The 18,861-nt window shown below is 40.9% G+C and overlaps 1 protein-coding gene across 2 annotated transcripts in view; it reads right to left on the bottom strand.

The window, feature by feature from the left end:
* Fry (FRY microtubule binding protein) overlaps positions 1-17,645 on the bottom strand; it is a 418,719-nt gene extending 401,074 nt beyond the window's left edge. The window contains exon 1 of one of the 2 annotated variants that reach the window (XM_063232589.1): positions 17,510-17,645. The gene's annotated coding sequence lies outside the window, so the exon portion shown is untranslated. The remainder of the gene's footprint in view (positions 1-17,509) is intronic. The other variant, XM_063232590.1, reaches the window with a different exon arrangement.
* Positions 17,646-18,861: the final 1,216 nt, after the last annotated feature.

Raw genomic sequence — 18,861 nt, 5'->3', positions numbered from 1 at the left:
TATACACTTGCCTATTGGAATCATATGAACTGATAGTTTAAGAGGAAAGCAAAAATATTGTTGTATAAAACAAACCTAAAAAGGAAATGAATGATTTCTAATTATTCTGTGAACTTGATTAGCAGAGAAAAATCAGCTGCATCTTTTGGTCCTGAAAGGCTTGGGACCTAAATGATCTGGTTTAAATCTGCAGAGTAACGATTTTATTGAAGAACCATCCTGTTTCTGAGTGACTGGCACTGATGTGGGTGTCTAGAAGTAAAAAGAGGGAAAACAAAGTAAATGTTGCTTTAGCACAAGAATTCAAGCTGCTGTAGCAATCAAACATCTCCATATAATTTAAAAATGTTTCCCCTAACAGCGTTTATTATATTATTACAGCTGTGCTGTCACACTATAAAGATGCTTCCAGCAAGCAAACTGTACATGTTTAATATCTTATCAGCTAAAATGTTTTATACATAAAACTAAAAAGAGTATGATGAACTAAACATTGTGAGAAGTGTAATACGATGTGGAGGCATGGTCCCTATTCCATGAAATAATCCGCTAATTGAAAAAAATTAAAATTCCCTTTTTGGATTGTTAAATAGCAAGAAAGATTTCTTTCGGATATATATATATATATATCAACTCCTCAAGTCAGCCCACAAGCTAGCACTTTACCTCTGAGAGACACTTAACTCTGAATATATTTAAATCTCTCTCTACATACAAAAGCTGCATTTACATAAACAGTAACGTGATCTCTTCAAAACTCCCATTTTATCTACTTTTAGGCTCTTATTAATTTAACTGTCAAACATTACTCACGTTTAAAATCCACAATGCAACATAAATTCATTTTTGGACAAGACACAACTAGCAGATCAGCTTCAGGTAGTTATAGAAAGGACTTTGCATATACAGTTTCTAATGGGCCACAAACTTATAAAACTATAAGGTGTACTTCAGAAATTTTCTAATTTCCTTATGGTAAACTAGAATGCATTAATGAGAATAAGTAAAAGTAATAACAATTATTTCCTGAATTAAACATTGTTAATCTTAATTTTCTTACCATCTAAAAAGTAAAGCATTTTCATAATACTACTCTAGCCATAAAGAAGATGAGGAGCCATTCAGGTAACCACAGGGAACAGCTGTGCATTAATGAACACTAGGGTAGGTAAGAAAAGTAACCATGATAATCCCTGGAGGAGAAAAGGTCCATCAAAACAAGGAGAACAAGAAAGCACACACATCTGAACTAACTTAGCTAAATGGGCAAAGGGTTCCGCAGACGTAGGTTTATGGCCCCAGGATGTTCATCTCGGCATCCACATAGACAGCCTAACCGTTCATCCGCAGAAGGGAAAACAAACTTTAGCACTCTGTCTCAGAACGCAGAGGGGAGAGAATACAGTACATTTCAGGAAGCCTTCTGATGAGTGCAAGCCATCCAAAAATCAGCACATTGTAGCGTGTTCCTCTCTAATGGTGAATCAGTCGGGCTTGATTGTACTAGTGAAGCAGTATATACCCGGGGCTGGGTGTAGCTCAGTGGTACAGTACTTGTCTATCATGTGTGAAGCTCTGAATTCTTTCCCTGCTGCCTCACAACAAAGAACAGTATGCATTTATAAAAAACAAAACAAAACAGGAAACCTAAGTCCTCCCGCTGCCAATACCAAAAAAAGTGCTCACATTGTCAACAGGGGAGCTACTGGTACTTAATTTTTTTGATAACATCAGTCACTTGTCACCTTCTGCTCTGATTGATTAATCCTCTATGATGATCTTTTCCTTTCAGTAAAGCATATTTTCTTATTTAATCTCTGTTCAAGGACAATACAGGCTACTTTGAAAAGTCCTGCAAACAAGAAAATCCATCCATAAAAATCCAGAAACTTTGCTCAAATTCACAGATAAAACTCATAAGCAGACCCAAAAGTTCCAAAGGTTAGCAGGAGGGAATTCAGCCAAGCAAACAGATAATCCAAATAAAGTTACTTAGAATCTCCCTTTTAAACTAAGATTGAGTTTTCTTTATAACAGTGATATTAAGACTAAGAAAACATCCACAACTATGGTTTTAATGCTTTCATTTCTGTTTACTGTATTTGTATCAGATCAATTCATCAGACAATACATGGCACAACAAAAAACAATACTCAATTCTCACAAATTGCACAGGAAACAGCATTCAATTATGACTTGATTTCATTTTGATGTATATTAGTTCAGACTAGTCATCGTAAAAGTCTTTTTGTCCTAGTGTTCTGGAACGCTGAGGAAGGAAGCTTGTAAACTCAAGCCTGGGCAAATTAGCAACTTAGCAAGATCCTGTTATGAAGGTTTTAAAAAAAGGAGAGTCTATTTAATTTGATATCATCCAAAAATCCCTTATCAATACTTTTGAAGAACTTGTATCCTGAGTGGAAAACAGAGCAAATATAATTGTCACTGTATTTCTGACCCAAAGAGCTTTACATTTTTTAATTAATGTGCTGCTAGGGTGTATTTTAGAAGTTTAGAACTCTGAAGGTTTATTTGGACTAGACATTCACAGCTACAGCCAATGCTGTGGGAGTTTATGTGAAATAACAAGGATCTGTTTATAAAAGTTGTGTGGCAGCCTCTTTGACCGTGATTCACTATGCAGGTCAGCGTCTCCCTTCAGACCGTGTTAGCCCTACAGTTACAGGATTGAGTTTAAAAGACTCCCTGCCCGCTGCTGAATTTGGAATTTGGGATGCCATTTTAAATTTCTTCCATGCCAGAACTGGGTCAAGTAAAATTTACTCATAGTCAGCAAACAAGAGGCTAAAGAGGAAAAGAGATAAAATTGTGGTTCGTCTATACTCTGTGGTCACGGATTCCTTTGAGACACCAATCAAGGATAGACTTTTTTGGCAAAAAAAAGTGCGGGAAGGACAGGACACGTGTCTTGCCCATGTTTCAACAGATGTTTAGGATCCTGAATTTGAACCAGCATCTTGATGAAATAAAAACACCACAGTCCTTTTACCAGGCCCCTTTGTTGGCTCTGAGTTACATTTCTTGCTTTTCAAGCTAGGCTTCCACTGGAGCCACCCCTTTGCCAGGGTGCTGCTTTTGGTGGGAGATGGGAAGAGGGCACAGACCCAGGGCCCCGGTTCTTGCTGCCCCTAATCAGCTGTCGTCAGCACTCAGCCCTGGTTAGAAGCTTTGGAGGCTGTGCCAGCTCTGACTGTCTCCCACTAACTGGGGTAATTCACATGTAATTTCTTTTCAACACTCAGTATTTCTTCGGGTGTGAAGGACATAATCCAACAATGTATCAAGTTCTATACTTTCAGTAAAAAAATATAATGAGAGGGGCATACTATATAACACATTTCTGCTCAAATGACATTTCTGATAAATACCTCAGCTGTTTAACAAACACTGAGGAGAGACTGAAAACACCAAAAAGGCACTCATCCAATTTGCACTAGCCTGTGAATGCTGGCAAACGTCAGTGTCTGGGAAGGCTTTTAATGTTATTGATAGCTTATTCAAATTGGTTGGAGCAGTCCCACAGGCCTCTGAATCACCACTACCTCTTAGGAATCAGTCACTCATAGCAAAGAGGGGGAGTACATGTTCAGAAATATTAAATGCTTTGCAGAGCCTAAAACAAAACAGCCTGTCTCAGCACCGTGGAGGAACCTGAAAGCAGTAACCGTTCCTTAAGGCTACAACACAATTAGCTGCAAGAGTGCCTTGAAAGTCAAAAAGCAGAATGAATTTCTTTAAAGGTATTTTCTTTTTAAGTAGAAGAGCTGCTTTGGAGGACTCTAACAGTTGAGATGGTTATAGAAAATACCATGATTTTAAAGTTTGTTCTTGAGAAGTGGCACGGTGCAAACTGAGAAAGGGGGAGAGGAGATGGGACCACTGGAAGGGTGAACCCCGACATTCAAGCTCAGGGAGGAAGGAAAACACAGGGGTTGAAGAGGTGAAGCAGCTCCCCAGGCCAGCAGGGGAGGCAAGGAGGGCCATCTGCCTTTGTGTACGTTTGGTGGCTGCTAAGTTCCAGGCTCAGTGCTCAACACGGGGAAAGTAAGAGAATAAAAATATCTGAGGCTACAGAATCATGACTCTCCTTCATTTAAAAATGCATATAACTATGGATTGCACAGCTGTTTTTCTATATGTATATTATACATTTATATGTTTGGGTTTATTTTTATTTTGGGCAGGAGGCTGAGGCAAGATAGGGGTATACTGAGCAAAGGAAGTCACAGTTATCTAAAAACAAAGGAACCATAATGTACAACAGTGCATATCTACAATTTCATCTACTGGGGAGGCTGAGACAGAAGAGCACAAGTTTAAGGCCGGCAAGGGCAATGTGGCGAAGCCCTGTTTTGTAAAGGGTTGCCCTGTAGCTCAATGGGAGAGGACTTGCTTAACATCACAAGGCCTAGGGGCTGGGGATTTAGCTCAGCGGCATAAGCACCTGCCTTGCAAGCAGGCGGTCGTGAGTTTGATCCCCGGTACCGATAAAAAAAAAATCACAAGGCCTTGGGTTCAATTACCAGCATGACAAAAAACAAAAACAAACACACAAATTAGTGGAACATGTTTGGAGAACACTGATGTGCATCTGGAGAAACCTGGTAGGAATAAGCATTACATGCTGAGGGTAAAATATCTGTAAAGAACCAAGAAGGAATCCTGTCTGATCCTACTAGAAAGAACCATGGTCTCTGTTCTTCACAAACAGAAAAAAAAAAAAAAAGCAGGCTGGTTCTGTGAACCTCTCTGGCAACCAGATTTTGGCTACTCTCTGCTCATTAGGCTCTGATTGAGGGAGTAACAGTGGGGGGTTCAGGGGAAACACAAATCAGTGCATTTGTGAACAGCTCCAGTTGAAAGATTGATGGGGAGATTTAAACTATCACAAAGTTTCATTATTATCTGAGGGCTTCAATTATCTTAGGCATCTTGGCTCCCAGGACGAGTGATAATTGAGAACCAGCTGTAGAAATAGAACTTGTAAGATGGGGAGGTGTCAGCATTCTGAACGGGAGTTTTTATTGGCAAATGGGCTTGGTTTTAAGAGGCCAGTTGGCAGGGCTGTGTGTCTGTCTCCTGGCATTCATCTGTTAGAAGATGCAAGGCAGAAAAAGCGCTTTTGTACTTCCATGTCGGAACCACCAGGATAACTCTGTGACCTTGCGCAGAGCAGGAAAGCGGTGGGACGCTCTTGAACACAGGCCAGGCAGAGGCAGGGGTCCTGCAGCGATGGAGGACTGTTGCTTAGCAGGCAAAGCTGAGCATGGCCACTGCAAACTCCCCGAGGCAGGGAGGACCTCCTACACAAGGATGGATTCAGACTTGAGCGTAGGGACTGCGCAGCGGCTTTTTGAATCCTTCAACAACACAAGCACCATGATCTGATAATTTTACACTATCTTAAAAAAAACCTTATATGATGATTTACTATTTTGAAAGGATATTTCCTCTAAGTTATACTGATACAGGAATGATATCGGAACTCCAAATGGTACAGGGGAAATAAATGTCACTTTCAACCTTTAGATGTCAGATACACCAAGTTCCAATTCCCCAAAATTGGGTAATGAATTTTAAGAAACAACAAAGGTTAAGAGTAGAAAATATTTATTGGGAGAAAGCTGCTGAGGGGCAGGAGGGGGCCCAAGGGGTTTGCCGTAGACCCCATTTTCCAGAGGAGATTTTACAGAGCAAAATCACAAGGTGAACACTATGTGGGACAAAACTATGATCAACCAATAAGATTGTAAGTATAGCCCTGAGGTAATACTGTGTCAGTGGGAAAGCCAATCACGTCCTAAGTGTACGTGGAAAGAACCAAAGAGATTTGCTCAGGAGTGTTGGTCACCACCGACGTAACTGATCTCTAGCAAGACTTTATTAGATAGAAGTCAACACTTACCTTGCCCTACGTGCCCTGGGGGAGGCATATAGGCCTGGTCCTTCTGTCTGTATTTTGAGGCCTGTCCTCCAACAGATGCACATGTGTTTTTATCTTTTGTACTGAGTCTTTTGAGGACCTAGCCCTGTCTGATTGCCTCTCGTATTTCTACCCAAGCTGTTCATAATAGTACCACATGATTCCTTTTTTGTAAGTAATGTATACATAATAGTACCACATGATTCCTTGTTTTGTAAGTAATGCATATCCAAAAAAGAAGTCAGGGAAAACATTAAAAATGCAAACAGTGATTGTATCTAGAAGGTCAGATTATGGACGGCTTTATTTTCTTCTATTTGTTTAGCTGAATCCTAAAGTTTAATCTAAAGCTAAGCAACTCTTTGGAGGACAACAATGTGCAATGTCTTATCACTGTTTTGATTCATTTTATTGCTGTTTTATTCCCTTTAAAATTAAAGAGAAAAAAACTGAAGGAATTAGTGGGATCCAAAATGTACAACAGATATTATGAAGGTGAAAGAGGAGGAAATGTCTAAAAAGGGAAGGTGGTAGCCACTGTTGATTTCCTATTATCTTGTTTTGAAGTCCTATATCATTTTCATTGTTTTGTTTGGTTTCACTCTGTTTTGTTAGATTCTATTAGGTCTGATGGTATAGGCAGCTATTTCAAAGATAACAAGATATATTATGGTTACCATTGTTGATCTCCTTTTGTTCTAAAGTCTTGTATCATTCTCCTTGTTTTGTTTTGATTGCCTGTATTCTGTTCTGCTTTGCTTTATTATGTCTTATGGTATGGACAGCTATTTTAAGACATCATAAGGCATGATGGCAGCCATTGTTGATTTTCTGTTATCCTGTTTTGAAGTCATGTATTGCTCTCATTGTTTTGCTTTTGATTGACTTTATTTTGTTCTCTTTATAATAAAATTTTTTAAAATGCATTTATAAATCTATTAATCAAATATCACATACCCACATTGTCAAATTTCTAGGAATAAAAGAGCTATCTAATCATTGATCTTTTTCAGTTTTAATTTTTTATCAGCACATGTGTGTAGTACATAACGATGGCATTCCTTGGGCGAGGTGATAATAATACTTAACACACCTTAATTCTTTTTTCGTCTCCATCATCCCCCACTCCATCTCTTTGCCCCCTTCTCTTTTGTGAAAGATCTATTTCCCTTTTTCTATTAGCTATTTGGAGATGGGAGGTACCAGAAATTGAACTCAGGACCCTGTACTTGCCAGGCAGGTGCTTGTGCCATCCCAAGCTACATCCCCGGCCCCTATTACCTATTTTTTTTAACTTGCCCTTTATTTATATTTTGAGTTTCTCAAGTAAAACATAATTGACTTCTAAACAGTCCCAAGCGGTTGGGAAGAGATTCTTTAAGGAAAGGTAGGGGCAATACAATACCAGCTTCATTGGCTACAGTATATGTGCAAAAATGTTTAAGATCTATTACCCAGCTGAGCTTCCTGGAACCTGTAATAAATGCACTCTTTCTATTTAAACTAAAGCTCCTCTATGGTTCTCCTTTTACTTGAGAAAGTAACAACAGCAAATAAAGACTATAGTCCCTTAAACTGGCACCAGAAGACTAAATGGAAACTTTCCTCATGTTCTACTTTTAGTGGATTTAATCCCACTGGGGTGCTGAGTGGGTGTAGCCTCCGGCAGAGAACAAAGTGGATCCACCCCCTTCCTTTTCTCCTGCTTCCCACTCATCCAGTCACTCCATGTAAGGAAAAGATGGGTTTCAGCAGAGAAGAGAAAGTTCTAGACAGACCCTGAGGGCCCACGAAAGAAGCTGCGTATATACGTGGTGGTGAAGGCTGGGAGAGAACGCCTGCCATAGCAGCAGACGTGGCTGGGCTGCACCCGACAGTGCATAAAAATACCTGCAACTTTCACTTGACCACAGTCATTTCCAAAAGCAGCAGTAACACCTGCACCACCGGTATACTACATATTTCATACAGGTTGTCTTGCAAACTTACCATAATCCTGTCCAGTAGAAACAAACGGCCCCATTTTACAACAAGGAACCTAAGATGTAAGGGTTTAAAATTCACGGTCTGGGATTAAGTACATTAATTCTAAGAATACCTTGGGACTTTTTTCCCTAGAGTCTTCAGTGGATATCAGGGTGGCTTGGGAGAAATAATTAACCTCTTTGTTCTTCAGTTTTCTAACCTGTAAAACAGCAAATTACAGCCTCTACGGGAAGGGAACTGTCTACCACATAGGTGCAATTAAATGATATAAAGAGGGGATGTAAAGATTTTATAGTAATACTGTTACAGGCAACTGAATTAGATAGACATATAGACAGTCAGACAGGGCCAGCCCTTCAAAAGAGGTCAAGCAGAAGCCCAGATACTTTGTAACCTTGGAGAAGACAGACACTTGCTGTGGGCCAGACCTCAAGACAAAAAAATCAAGCAGATACGCCCACATCCTAGACTGATATTCTAATTAGTCTCTGTCATCCTGAGGAATCCAGGAGTCACCACCTCAAACCCTTACAGGAGGACTCATTGCTCTTTAAGCATGCCCGTTTGCCTGTTTGTCATCAATTTTGCTGGAGCATTTAATCTTATTGGTTGACCATAGTTCTGTCCCACCTCATGCCCACCTTGCAAGTTCCCATTTTTCCTCACTTTGGACCCATCTCACCTTGGAGTTTTGCTCTATAAAAGTCCCTAGGAAAGACAGCGTCTTTGCCAACCCACTAGGGACTCCTTCTGTGTCTCTCCCAGATAGCTTTCTTTCTCTCAGTAAATATATTCTGCTCTTAACTTCCATTGTTCCTAAAATTCATTCTTCAATTTTAGAGAACACGAACTCATAGGTTGGGAGTTTCTTCCCCTGTATCAACACCAACCACAGAGCCTTAAACAGTCAGTCACTGACTCCACATTCTGTGGATGAGAAGAAAACAAGTCCCCGTCAGTCTGAGTCAAAAATACCTCCATTCCAAAAATATACCAAATATAATCACCCTCAGTATCCACACTGCATGGATCCCAGGACCCCAGGATACCAAAATCTCCAAATGCTTGAATTAGTTATGGAAAACAGCTTAGCATTCACACAGTACCTACCACATCCTCTCAAAAACTTTACATCATCTCTAGATTACTTATAATACCTAATGCAATTTAAGTGTCATGCAAATAGTTGTTAAATTTTAGGAAATATTGATGAGGAAAAAATTCTGTACATATTCAAAACAGATGCAATTTTTTCTGAATATTTTTGATCTGAAGGTTAAATCTGACTTTAAAAAATTTTTTTTAATACAAAGGGCTGACTGTGTAATGTAGACACAGCAATTGCACTCCTTATTTTGACAATTTTGAAGGCCAGGAAAGAGGTTGTTTCCACCTCTGGCTCCAACGGGAACAAGAAGAAAAACAACACTGGAGTGAACATTTCTTGTTACTGGACTGAATTTTAATACTGTTTTGGACAACGTGTTTTCGAAAGACACAACCAAAGTAAAGCACTGCCCTAATACACCACTAGTACAGACGACTGTCCGAACTGAAGTCTGTTGTTGGATTTGTTTCCAACTGCAGAGACAGCAAGTAAAAGAAGAAAGTCCTAATAAGTGGTTCTTTCTCAAGTGGATGCGGAGAAAAATTCTTAATATGTACCTTCTTTAATGGTAATACAAGGGTTGTTACTGTCATTATTGTTTTATTAGTTCGATAAATGAAACTGAAGTCAGTGGACAGGAAATTTCAACTTTTCCAATCCCTGTGACTTTTCCTAAAGCACAAACTACACCTTGGACAAGCAGCCACACTTTCTATGCTGTGGGTCTCTATCCTACATCTGTACGTCAGATCCCAAATGCATGCTCCTCTCCTGGTGAACTAGACAGATTCTGAGTGCTCACGCCACACCTGTTTATATCAACTCCTAACTTACCTTAGACACTGTCTTATCATCCATGTTCTTTCCCCTTTTTTTCATTTGTCTTTTGGTTTACTATTTTATGGTTTATTATTTTTATGCTTCTCCATTTTTGTTATTCCAATCTTTCAGAAAATATCCTAAACATTTAGAAAAACCTTAATTGCTTTTGTACCTAGGGTAAATACCTTACTTTATTTTCTTTCCTTTTTCTCTCTCCCAACATTTAACATTGTGACCTGTGTAAAATTTATTGTTCATGACCAATATTTGTATTTGTTATTCTAAGTATTTGGTTATGACCAGAATGGGTTTTTTTGTTTTGTTTTTTTTTTGTGTGTTTGTTTCTTTGTTTTTTCTTTTATGAGATGAGATTTCAATTTGCAGTTTAGACTGGCCTTGAACTTATTTTGTACCCCAGCCTGATCTTGAACTCTCAGCCTCCAGAGTGCTGAGATCACAGGAAGGAGTGAGGCACCAAACTGCCTCAGTATCTCTTCTTTAAACTGTTTATTCTAGCAATTTTTATTAACTATTTCTTCAAGGTTTATACTTATTTTTTAGTATTAAAGTAAGCTCACTAAATAATCTAAAAAATCCAAATATGGAATTTTATACCATTGGTCACAAAGTTTTCAATCCCATATATAAAACTTTGAATAATGATTTTTAATATTTAAAGCAAATTTACTATCATTGCTTTTATTTGGTAAAAAAAAAATAATTTTGCTGATCACAATTGTTTCAGATGTTTAACTATCAGATTATAAAGTACTCTGTGGAGACTTTTATTCATAACAAATAGACATCTTGGAGCTAAAGAAGGTTGAGAATTTCTGTGTCAACCAATCTACCAAAAATTTTAAATTCAACCAGTATTTATTAAGCTCTTACTTCTGCAAGCACTTTGTGAGGCTGTAGGGGTAGAAGATCGGTGGACTGTTCCTATTCTCACCGCATGCCCAAGTGAGTACAATTCAAATTCACAAGTACTAAATCTAAAATTGAATGCAAACACTAAAAAAAAAATGCTCCAGGAAGGTTATCCCCAGCCCCCTTCCCTAATCCCTATTAAGAGGTGTCACTTGTAAATAGAAGCATAAAGAAAAAAAAGGCTCAGGGAAGCCAAACACTTAGGAGCACTTGTGCATAGATCTCATCTGACCGACTATCCCACTTTTACATAGGCCTCACTCAGGATGTATTAGAGGTTAGAGGTCATAAAAGTATGGACTGAAGCTGGTCTGTTGGAGATGCACACTTTACTGGTGTGAAAAACCTAAGGACTACCAGGATATCATACATAGGTCAAGCACATAAAGCAGGCAGCATTTCTTTTACTGGTGAGCACAGGAAAACGCTGCCATTTAAAGAGCCAGGCTGTCAGTCTGCGCAACAAGGAGAGAGCAGCTGTGACCAAGGAGGACACTCAGATCATTTCCATCAAGGCAGCTAAGTGATAAGCTCCTACACTTTGCGGAGGAGATGGGAGCACAGCCACAAGGGAGAGGCAAGCAGAGGACAATCTCCGCACTTTCACTGTGAAGGAATTAACCCCCGCCACCATGAGCCTGAACCACTTAGATTCTCTTTACTGTTTCTTATTGTGGTGAACATTCTAAGCAAAAGTCATCAGACTACAAAGGCACTGTCATCACTAACCCACCACATCAAGAAAAGCCAGGAGGCTGCTCAGAGGACCGAGCCCTTTAATTCACTTAGTGAGTCCAAACACTCCCGCCGCTCAGCACTCTGAGCAAGGTCCTGGGTCTAACACCATTCTACTCCCTGTCACCCTCCAGCTGGGTTCACGCAGCGATGTCTTAGATATTCTACGCCTAGGCTTGTCACCACCACACTCTGTTAATTGCTTTCACATTACTCTCCTCCAGTACCATTACTTGATGAGTGTGTGTCATGTGATCATTTGATTAATACTGACATGTAGTCAGGAAGAAAAGTATGGTATTTTTAGTAACATTTAGAACTCTACTCCTGAGCACAAAATTTGTCACATACAACTAGTTCTGCAACTGAAATTTTATCCTAAAAAATTTCCTTTAAAAAGATGTATGTTACATTCATGCTTCTTGATGTATACTGATATACCAAATGCATGGTAAATAATCCATGTTATCCCTACTTTTCATACTGAGTGGTTTATCAGTCTCCTCAGGTATAGGTTCTCCCGTTCTCTTTTTTTGCAAGATAAACACTGCATACCTGACTCATATCCATCAAGCACTGAACCTGAGCATGGCTTGGCCATCTGGCACCATGACTCACACTTAATTAATGTTTACTGAATTAGTACCTCTTGTTAGACCTCAAGCTCTGTGTTTCTACTCATTTGACAACATACTCCAGAATATACCGTGGACCTAATTCATTAGCTGGCCACAGAAAAAGAAACCCTGTGTATTAGCCATGAGTTTTATTTTCCTCCCTACAAAGAATGGCCAACACCTGGGGAGGGTAAACATTCACCTGCAAGCAGAGCTGAATATGCAAAGCAAATCAAACCTGAATCTTACAATCTGAGCCACTTCTCCTCTCCAGGGTTAAGATCAGGTGCCAGACAATTAGGGACAGTCCCTAGATTCGAGCCTACATAAACCATACAAACTAGCCCAATCCTACATCTGCTTACCCTGCCGCACCAGTGTCTCTTCCTACACACACCACACTGAAGGGTTTCGCCCATATTTCGCTAGGCTCTCTCTGCCCCCTGGCAGATCGGGAGCTTCCGTGCATGGACTGCCTGGGTCATGTGCCATGCCTCCTCCTCCTAGGGTAATGTGAGTATAATAAATTTCTACCTTCATCAAATCGCCTCCATGTCTGCGTGTCTCATCGTAAGTAATTAAAACAAATCCTAGGTATCATCAGAACACCCACATAACATAGAATTGGTTTTCTTTCATCTCACTGCGTTCAGTAAACAAAACCCATATTAACAATACTTAATGAAAGTGATTATATGTTGTTTCAATGTATAACCAAAAAGGATCAATGAGTAACTCTTTTCTACTACTTAAACAAGAGCCAGCTGTGATGGTACCCACCACCTGACCAAACAGCTTTTTTTGTACCTGGAGACATACAGTGATGCCATCAAGTACCATTCCCAGAACAAGCAGATGGAGTGTAACCTAGAAACGGACGAGTGACTTCAGTTTATTAGATATGCATTTAGGGGTCCATAATTCACTGGACTAGAAGACTGATACATCTTTGCAGGTCCAGCTGTTACATTCACAGATTGTGGGGTTATTTGGACAGTCCTAATTCAGATCCTCCAGTCTGCTTCTGACCTGGTTGCTAAGATAGCTTCCTTGCTATTCTTTTTCCTGTCATATCCATCCAGCTTGCCCTTCATCTAGAACTATATGCTGCCTGAGCAGGCAGTAGAGGCACTGACAGAGGGAGATCTGTATTGCTTAGAAAGATTTCCTTTTTAATCTTTTTTGAGACATATAAGCTGTGACTATGGCTCTTTTTTGCCATTAAAAACTGGACTGCATAGCAAAACAAGTAAGAAGGTATGTATCGTCTTGGGTTTGTACATCCAGGCATGGTCACTGACTCTGAGCTCAGTTCCAGGGGTCCAAAGGAAGAAAATCCATTTCCCTGCTCCTTCTGCTCTGGACTAAAGAAGCACAGGGCAAGAACATAAAATCAAAGTGTGCGGTCGTGAGTTCGATCTCTGGTACCGATAAAAACGAAAAAGACCAAAAAAGAACATAAAATCAAACTAAACACAGTGTCCAAGCATGTTATGGCTTTGGATCACACGAAAGTAAGTTATTATAATTCCATCAGTGGAGAAAAATCCATAAAATTACTTTGGAATTTCTTCTACCCTAAACTAGTATTGTAATGGCATCAAATATTTTGAATAGGGCTTTGTAAATCAAATCAAACACTTAATGGTGGCCTATTTACCTTTTCTGTGTGTGAAATTCCTGTTAATGTCATAATCTTAAGAATGTGTTCTCACTAGCAGGAGGGTAGTGAACAACTATATAGGTCTCCTTGCCTTCCGTGGGAGGATATTCATAAACTCATTCGCCAGGTAATTACTAAATAGATTTGCCCCACATTTTACTATCCCTGAAGTCAGGATATGTCTTAGTACTGATCAAATATTAAAATTGCTGGCAACTTGACCACAGTCGTAGCACAATTTTCATGTCCCTGGATGTGCATAAACTCTGTCACAGTAATTCATCTGGTTTGCATTTCTACTGAGTTGTGGTCATTGCTGGGCCTGTGTATATTCTTATTAATTACTATTTAAATTGTTTTCAAAAAGATTACACCTTGACTTGGCACTATAAGGAGATTTAACTGTGTGCGTGCAGGTACCAAAAATGACCAGTACGGCAAAACACTGTATTACTAGAGGAAATGTTTACCCTTGGCTGGATCTCCATAATGCCCTGCAAAGCACATCCAAATGCTTTATCAGAGTGGAGAAAAACACACATTGACGAAGCTGTTATACTCTGTTCCTGATGTGATACAGATTGTCCATCAAAGACTCAATGATGCTACCAAATGTACTCACAGAAAAATGTACTGCAACCCATGAAAGAGAAGATGAAACAGGAAAATCATGACAGTCTAGTATGATCTATTCACACACTGTCAGAGCAGACCACTGCTAAAGTGACATATTATAATAAAATTGGCAGAAGTTTTTTCTTCCTTCTTGAATAGCATAAAAAGAATGACATGTCTTAACATTTGGTGATATTTTAAATTTGATGAAATGTGGAAAACAAGATGGACTTGTGGTTAATGAAAAGTTTTAAAAACAGAATAGTATGCAGAATGGAAATTTATTGGTTCTGGACAGTTTTAAATTCAGAAACTATTTGGATATTCACAGTTTTAGGGAAACTGTACAATTCCCATAATTTGGTATAGTTTTCCAGATCACTTGTCAAAAGAAATCTATTTACTCTTATTTCAACAAGATTTTTGGCACATTTTCCATTCTGGGACAAGAATGTGACAATGAGGAAATCTCATGTTCCACTTTCCCCACTTTAATTGGTGTTGCTCCACTTTTTGAAGCTTAGAGATAATAGAGGTGCTCGTGCTATATTCTAAACTCAGACCCTACTTAACTGCTACGAGGACGGAGTGAAATAATTAGACAAGAGGGTCCATTTGAAATGCCATTGGATCCTTATGGGACTTTGAGGTTCTGAGTACTAGAGGAACAGGAATAAAATGCCAACTATAAGGATATGTTTCCAGGCAGCATATGGTCACAGGTTATTTCTGCAAATCATTTTGGAACCAGAGAAAACTAAAAACCACACCAAGGAAGAGAACACACACAAATATACACACATACACACACCTCCCCCTAGAGAAGAGGAAATATAGAACAATAGCTGAGATTGCAAGACACCATGTTTTCAGACACAGCTTTAAAATTTAACATGTCACAATTATGATGTATCTGATTCAGTTCAGTCAAGAGATGACTGCCTTAGTGCAAAAACGATGAACAAATCAGGAAGAGGTGGCCACATTCATCACCATGCAACAGATATCTACAGGATGAGCACATATTTCAATAGTGTGGACAATATGCGATACGACATTCATGGCATTTCCCACTATGCAAAAGGCCTGCTTCCCATTTCTAGGGCGCTACATTCAGTTCTTTTTGGATCAGCACTAGAGTATTTAGAAACCCTTTGGGCTAATACCAATTTCCCCAGAGATTCGGTTTCAGTCTTTTTAAGTAGGCCAGCTTGTGTCAAGAAATTCCCTGACAGGTGGTACAGGAGAACACATGTGCCAGTGTGAACACCTCAGAGAAGATTATGCCTGCCAACCAGTAGGGTGTACTAGTATATTAAAAGCTGAAATAGATACAGATAACTCAGAAAGCAGAGACTGCTCCTTAAGTGCCAGAGAGAGAAACACTTGGTCAATTCAAATACATGTTCAATTGAAGAAACACCTTCCTTCCGGAACTGAGTTATCTGAAAGGGTGAAGGGCTTACGAGTCTGGATGCTTTCATCTGACTTATGAGTATGGAGCAGGGGCTAAGTCCGAGGAGCCTTGGCGTTACCTTCTGTGCATATGTACACAGTAGTGGGTTCCCAGAGAGAGAAGACATTCTGTAAGGGTCTGATGCCCCAGATCAGTAAACATTATCCTTACTATAATGTAACAGGGCAACTCTCTCTGAAGAGCTGGGAGATGCCACAAAGACGTGATCAAGCACGGGCAGGGAGCCAGGCAGATCCAGGTTCAAACCTTATCTCTATTACTTACTTGCCAGCTAGCCTTGGGGGAAATAATACAAACTCAAGGAAAGCAGTAATGCCTCATTAAGGCAATCATGAGAGTTAAATACACACACATGCACTCATGACATTCAGTAATGTGTCTGGCACATAGAATGTGCTTAATAAACATTATTACATTACCACTAAAGAAACTAATGCCTTATCACAGATAATTTTTCTGGTATGGGGTAAATTAGATGGACCAGAATACGTGCAAGATGTCCTTGGTTAAGGTGTTTCAAGGACACTGTAAAGTTGTTTTATGGTACGAATGTTGCTTGATAAGAGTGTAAATGTGAGAATTTACACGTGTTATTTGAAAGGTATCAGACAGATCAGAACTAAATAGAATGCAACATATATTTAAATTGAATATATATCTGAAAATTGCAAGACCATGGCAATCTCTATAGCTTACTACCTATATCCCGAGCCACTTTACTACTCAATTTAAAACTCAATTCTAATTCTAATTATTATTTCTCTGCATTAGAGGATATTTTATGAAAACAAATAATGCTCTCACAATCCATTTTACTTTTTAAAGTTGAAACTTCTGCTCATCTCCAAGTGGGTACGTATGCCATATTGTTTGTTCCTGTCAATCACCTAAAAGATGGGTCATAAATTCTACTCACTTTGCTATGTTCTATAGCATCTGTCCCAGCACTCTGGCAATGCCCACTGAAAGCAAGTGACAATAAGAAAGTATTAACAAATCAATGGAAATATCACTGGCTTCTTGGACACATTGGACTTGAGACAAAGTAGGTGTAAAATTTTGGAGCTCTTAAAGCTCAGATTTTGGTGGACATTATTCTACTCGGGGACAGAACATAGGGCCAATGATCACCTGCTGGAAAAAAAAAAAAAAAAAAGCCACAAAGTGGAGGCGCTGGATGTCGCCTCCAGAAATCCGCCACACGGGGGATTCCCACAGAACAATTTCCTCTAGGAAGGTCCTAGGTCAAGAAGGATGCTTGGGTCAGACTGCGGCAAGAGTTTCCAGGGCTCATATTCAGTGCCTAGGGCCACTGGGCAGGTTGGGCCTTGGGGACCACCAGTCAGGTCTGATTCCTTAACTGTGGGCATCAAACTTTCTCCTGGAACAAAACCTCTTTGAAAGCACAGGGGCGCAGGAGGAGGAGGATGGAGCCAGGGATGCCGTCAGCTGCTGCCCCAGACAGCCCTCCTTCCCCACCCTCTTCCCCGAGGGAACGCGGCCCAGACGGCGCGGCCCAGACGGCGCGGTCCGCCCGTCGCCCCCTGCTGCACAAAGCCACTCCGCGGGGCGCTGCGAGTCCCAGGCGCCAGCGGCGAGCGGGGCTGGGTACCTTAGGAAGAGGCCAGGTCGCCGGCTCCCGCGGAGAGCCGCAGCATCGCCCGCCCGGACGCCGCGGCCGTGGTCGTCGCCGCCGGAGGCTGTCGAGCGGGAGCCTGCAGCAGGAACCTCGGGAACCCCCGGCGCCGCCGCAGCCGCCCGCGCCGTTCGAGCTCCCCGCGCTCCGCTCCGCTCTGCTCGCTAGCTGCGCCCGGCTCGGCTGCCCGGCGACCGCCACTGTCAAGTGGAGCCCCGCCCCCTGCGCGCCCGGCGAGCCGCGGACCCCGGGGACGCGCCGCCTCGCCGATTGGCTGCGCCCCCGCTGGCCCCGCCCCCGCTCGCCGCGCAGCCCAGCGCGGGCGGCCTCTCCCTGGGCGCCGCCGGAGGGTGGGGTCGGGGCTGGGCGAGGCTTCCTGCGGGCACTGGCGTGCGGAGCCGCCGCGCCTGGCTCAGTAGTTCCTCTCAAGCCCGTGCTAACCCCGAAACAAATAGACCATCCAAGGGGTTGGGGGTGGAAAAAAGAGAAAACATCTCTAGGGCGGACCCTTGGTGGTGGGAAGGGCAGTAGCTGCAGCAACTCTGGTATGAAAATTGATTTATATAAAATCAATTATCACTGAAGCCCAGGATGGGCTACTAAGGATGGAGTGTTGGGATTATAGCTAGAACGGTTTGTTTTTGTTTTTGTTCTTGTTTGCTTTTTTAACCTCTAAGTGCCTTTACACACCTTTAAAACTTCATTTGAAAAAAAAAATAATCCGGTTAGACGATTGTGCAAGGTCATAGTGCTAGTTGGAGATTGATTCTATACTTCGATGTCAAATCCAGATTGTTGCAGATTTTATTTTTACCCATGCGAAGAAATGCATTCTAATAGATAATGCTCTGTGTACCCTGTAGCAAGAAATTAAACAACTATAGAGATAGAAGGTAGAAAAACAGTCTGGGAAGAGGATTGCTAATGGATGGGCTTTTATTTCTCTAGGACATTGTGAAGTTTTGGGATTTGTCGGGATGAGTGCACAACTCCGAATATTCTGAAAATCATTGAATTTTACATTTCAAACAGGTGACCTTTGTATGTGGATTATATTTCCATAAAGCTCTTAGAAAACAGTATATTTAGAGCAATTGGGCTGTGAGATCTGCAGACAAACATAGGTGTACGTTACAATTCTGTGCTTTGTGAAATTATGGTTTATGTGTTAGCGTGGACCCAATCCCTGAGTAACCCACGTCCATCTTTACGGGGTTACTTTGACAGGGTGCGAAGATTAAAGTGAATCGCTGTCTTCAAGGAGTTCCCAGCCTTTGGAGTGAGCCGTCTATAAGGGAGTAAGGTTACCAGAAGGCCAGTTTAGGGTG

The sequence above is a fragment of the Cavia porcellus genome, unplaced genomic scaffold (assembly GCF_034190915.1).
Source record: "Cavia porcellus strain 051 isolate PalLab524CR breed Dunkin Hartley unplaced genomic scaffold, mCavPor4.1 scaffold_21, whole genome shotgun sequence".
Lineage (NCBI taxonomy): Eukaryota > Metazoa > Chordata > Mammalia > Rodentia > Caviidae > Cavia > Cavia porcellus.
This window is presented reverse-complemented; position numbering and strand designations above follow the sequence as displayed.